Raw genomic sequence first — 5,194 nt, forward strand, 5'->3', positions numbered from 1 at the left:
CATGGACTCCCTCAGGAAGATCTAAATCAGTTTATCTCTAATTTTCTGCAGATTTGTGATAATGTGAAAACTAATGGAGTGAATCCTGAGGTGTACAAACTCATGCTCTTCCCATTTGCTTTGAGGGATAGAGCAAAGCTATGGTTAGATTCTCAACCCAAGGAGAGTCTGGATACTTGGGATAAGGTTGTCACTGGGTTTCTTACTAAATTTTTTCTACCTAAAAAGCTGACTAAGCTTAGGGTGGACGTTCAGACCTTCAGGCAGAAGGATGGTAAAATCCTTTATGAAGCTTGGGAGAGATACAAGCTACTTGATGAGTTTGAAAAATTCCAAATTAAATTGATGATGATCAAACATTATTAAAATAATTAATTATAAAATTATTGACTTGGTTCTTAATCAACATTTGTTAACTAATAATTTTGTGTTGTGTAGATCTTAGCTTGGGCCGAAAAATAGCAAGCCCAATGGAATATAATATTCAGCCTTGATGCAAAATTGTTTTGATTATAGTGGCTGAAACAATGTTTTGTTAATTGGGCCAGAATGAATGCAAACAAGCCCAAAATAACATCTTGGTACAAGACCAAAAGGCTTGGTCCGAATTGAAAAAAGAGAAGGAGGGAACTTTGTTTGCTTAGTTCGGTTACCCACTTTCAATCTTTGGATGGATTTCAAATTTATTCAACTTGCTTTAATTGCATTGGAACCATGAGAGAGAAATAGCAATTGATTTGATTTTCATCATTAATGACACACGCTACTAAGCAAAAGGGAAGTGGAAATTAATTCAATTTAATTCTTTTGCTCAAATCACATTGAAAGTTTTCTCTCTTCTCTCTCCTTTCTCTCATCACTTTCGATCACTTCACAGGAAAAATGGAAGAAAGCACAAGCTATTAGAAGCAGGTAAAAGAAGCTAGGCTCAAGCATGAAGCCATTGTGATGATGGCATCAAGAAAAAGAAAATCTGAAGTATGGTTTGGCTGAGATATTTGCCACAAAAGGTAAGATGTGGTGAAGTAATCTCAAGCTCCCCATACCCTAAATTGGAAGAGATCAACTTCGGTCAGAAGAAGAAGATCCCTTGGAAGCATGACTCGTCTCTACTTTTGATCAACCACTACAGGAGGTAGCTATTGTAGCTACGTGGAGGAAGAGGCAAAAGATTAGAGCAGGAGAAGCTGTCAAGCATCAAGGACGCATCAAGGGCTAGGAATCTGTCTTGGGGAGCAAGTCAAGATGGAATGCCCGGATTGATGAAGCTTGGTGTGAAGGGAAGACACGGAGATAATTGCATGTTGGGTTTTACATTCGGTTTCCTCTCCTCTCTCTCTGGCCGAACCAGTTTTTGGGTTGAAGAAGAAGAAGATTAGCTTGGTCCAACAGTTTCAACCGTGGAGGCTTCCCCTTCTATAAATAAGGGAGAACAGCCAGGGCTTGAAGCAAGGAAAAGAGTGAAAGCACAGTGTTCTTATAGCTACCTAAGCTAACAGAAGTTCTTCTCCTTCAATGTTCTTCATTTTGTATTTTTCTGTTTAGTTTTGTCTGTCTTGAGTCTCATGGAAAAAGGCAAACAGTGAGGTTTGTAAGAAAAAGCCATAGAGTGGAAAAAGGCAGAGTATACAAAATTAAAAGAAAAAGCCATAGATGTCTTTAGAGGTCCTTTGTACATCTGTGTTGTGTTTCATGATTCTGTGAGAATCCCCTTGCAAGTTGGGTTAGCACTTAGCAGTTGAAAGTTTGGTGGGTTACCAAGTCAAGTTTAGGATTGGGATTAGATTTTGGACTTGTCCCAGATAGGAAAGGTAGTTCCTAGGGAGAATTGGTGTATATAATCATGGTGATTATAGTGAAATTCTATCATTGTTGTGATGGAGGCTGGATGTAGGCTGCATTGCACTTAGCAGCTGAACCATGATATATCTTGGTGTGATTTTCTCTCTCTTTTACTCCATTTCTGATTCTGCTGCGTAGGAGACAAAACTAAAAAATATCTATTGGCTAGTTACGAGACAAAAAGAAAAAGTCTCTTAACTAGGCATGAGACAAAAACAAGAAATATCTCCTCAAGTGTTCTAAAAGACAGCAAGTGTTACTAAGCAAAAAAAGGGGGCTAAGATTCAACCCCCATTTCTCTTAGCCACTGATAAACATCACTACTGACCAGGCAGTGTCCTCCGGATATATTTTCTAAATGGACTCAGTTGGATATCTTTTATGAAGGCTTGGGTGAAATGTCCAAGATGTGTTTGGATAATTCTGCAGGTGGTTCATTGCACATGAAGAAGACACTGGAGGAAACTATTGAGCTTATTGAGTTGGTTGCTAGCAACCAATATTTATACTCATCTAACAGGAATCTTGTGAACTCTGAGACTCCTAAGAAGAGAGGCATTTTAGAAGTGGAAGCTGTTGATGCTCTTCTTCCTTAGAACAAGCTTTTGTCTCAGCAAATAAATCTAATTACTCAACAGTTGAGTGGAATGCAAGTTTCAGCTGTCAACACCCAGAATGCACCTCAAGAGGTTCCTTATGACATGACAGGTAATTTTATGCAAAATGAGAATTATGATTATGCTCAATCTTCTTCTGAACAGGTCAATTATATGGGGAGTGCTCCTAGAAATTCCAATAATGATCCATACTCTAAGACCTACAATCAGGGGTGGAGAAATCACCCAAATTTTGGGTGGAGAGACCAACCTCAGAGATCTCAGAATTTTAATAATAATTTTCAGGGCGGTTTTCAACAGAATAATTTTAATGACCACCAGTTTCAGTCATCTCAGCAAGCAACTTCTCAGCCCTAGAAGAACACTGATTTGGAAGCAATATTGGCAAGCTTTATACAGGAAACCAAAGCATTAATCAAGAGCTTGGGGGTTCAGATGAGTTAATTAGCCACAAAAGTTAATGAAATTGATCATAGGACCACTAATAGCCTTCCTGGTAACACAAATCCAAATCCAAGAGAGGAATGCAAGGCTATTACCTTGATAAGTGGACAAGTGGCAAGTACGGAAGCACAAGTTAATGAGGAGCCAGTTGAAAAAGAAGCTCCAGAGGAGAAGAAGGAAGAAGTAGAGCACGCCCCTCCAAAGCGTGCGGACAACCGATTCCCAGACTCTCTTGACACTTATCATACATTGCCAAAGACTCCTGAGTACAAGCCTAAAATGTCATATCCTCAGAGACTTCAAAAGGAGACCAAGGACAAGCAGTTTTCAAAGTTCTTGGAAGTCTTTATAAAGTTGAAAATCAATATTCCTTTTGCTGAGGTTTTGGAGCAAATGCCTCTCTATGTCAAGTTCATGAAGGATGTAACAGCCCAGACCACCCGCTAGCACGATATTGTCCGCTTTGGCACATAAGGCCTCACGGTTTTGCCTTTGACGATAGGGATGATAGCAGAAGCCCCCCCACACTCACTCATCAAAACGCGTCATGCTAGGGAGAGGTATCCACACCCTTATAAGGCATGCTTCGTTCCCCTCCCCAACCGATGTGGGCCTTACAATCCACCCCCCTAAGGGAGCCCAGCGCCCTCGCTGGCACATCGATCCGGGTTCCGGCTCTGATACCATCTGTAACAGCCCAGACCACCCGCTAGCACGATATTGTCCGCTTTGGCACACAAGGCCTCACGGTTTTGCCTTTGACGATAGGGATGATAGCAGAAGCCCCCCACACTCACTCGTCAAAACGCGTCATGCTAGGGAGGGGTATCCACACCCTTATAAGGCATGCTTCGTTCCCCTCCCCAACCGATGTGGGCCTTACAAAGGAGCTGTTGTCAAAGTAGAAGTCTTTAAAGGGAGATGAGACAGTGGTCCTGACTAAGGAATTCAATGCCATAATTCAGAATAACTTACAAAGAAAGATGCCAAATCCTGGGAGCTTTCAAATTCCATGCAGCATTGGGAGCACCACCGTTGAGAAAGCCCTATGTGATCTGGGGGCAAGCATAAATCTAATGCCCTTATCTATGATGAAGAAGTTACAAATTCAAGAGGCACAACCCACAAGGATAGCATTACAAATGGCAGACAAATCTCTAAAGCTTGCATATGGATTAGTGGAGAATATCTTGGTCAAAGTGAGTAAGTTCTTCTTCCCAGCAGATTTTGTGATTCTTGACAGGGGGAGGATGAGAATGCCTCTATAATTCTAGGAAGGTCATTCCTAGCCACTGGAAGAGCTCTGATTGATGTGGAAGAAGGTGAAATAGTGCTTAGAGTGCATAATAAGTAACTAGTCTTTCATGTCTTCAAAGATATACATTCAGCAGGTGAAGAAGAGAGGTGCATGCAGACTAAGCTTATTGATCCAAACCTTCAAAAACCCCCTGATGATGCACAACAGGATCTGCAGCTCAAACCTCCTTTGGTGACAATCAATAAAATTCCTCCTAACATCAAACCTAAGTTTGGTGTCGGGAATGCATCATCCACCAAGGAGGAGGTTCCTAAAAAGCAAGTACCCAAGGGATGGAGAAACAAAAAGATTTCCACTGAAGGTTTCTCCCCAAGAATGAAGGTGGTGTTGACTAGCAATCCAGTGTTGACTTATACATTAAACCGAATCCTCTCTCTGGAGCATATTGAGGTACTTTATGGAGACACAGGAAAGAAGTTCAAAGTAAGGGGTGAAGAGCTGAGCCTCTATGATCCTCCTCCTTAGAGGTGCTGACCATCAAGCTAGTGACATTAAAGAAGCGCTTGTCGGGAGGCAACCCGATGTTTTCGTATCTTTTAGTTTGATTTCTGTTGGTTTAATTTTGTCATTTATTTGGTTTCAGTTGAATTTTTTCTGTTTTTCCTTTGTTTTACGTATATTTGGATCATGCAGAATTATTGAAACAGAAACATGTTCCTGAATACAGAGCTACGGATGTCAGGAGAGGAGTATATTGATTCTGAAGAGTTGACGCCTAACTTGAAATTCTCAAGTTAGGTGCCACATACTATGCGCAGAGGAGAATTTTGCTCTGGATGGTCTGCGCCTAACTTGAGAATTTTCAAGTTAGGCGCCACATACTATGCACTAGGGAACAATTCTCTCTGGAGGGTCTGCGCCTAACTTGAGAATTTTCAAGTTAGGCGCAGCAGGTGTTTGGATACTCGGTAGGCCTCAAGTAAGGTGCAGCATTTTCCAAGTTAGGCACAACGCTTGAAAGCCCTCAATCCAA

Source organism: Arachis hypogaea, chromosome 17 (genome assembly GCF_003086295.3).
Source record: "Arachis hypogaea cultivar Tifrunner chromosome 17, arahy.Tifrunner.gnm2.J5K5, whole genome shotgun sequence".
Lineage (NCBI taxonomy): Eukaryota > Viridiplantae > Streptophyta > Magnoliopsida > Fabales > Fabaceae > Arachis > Arachis hypogaea.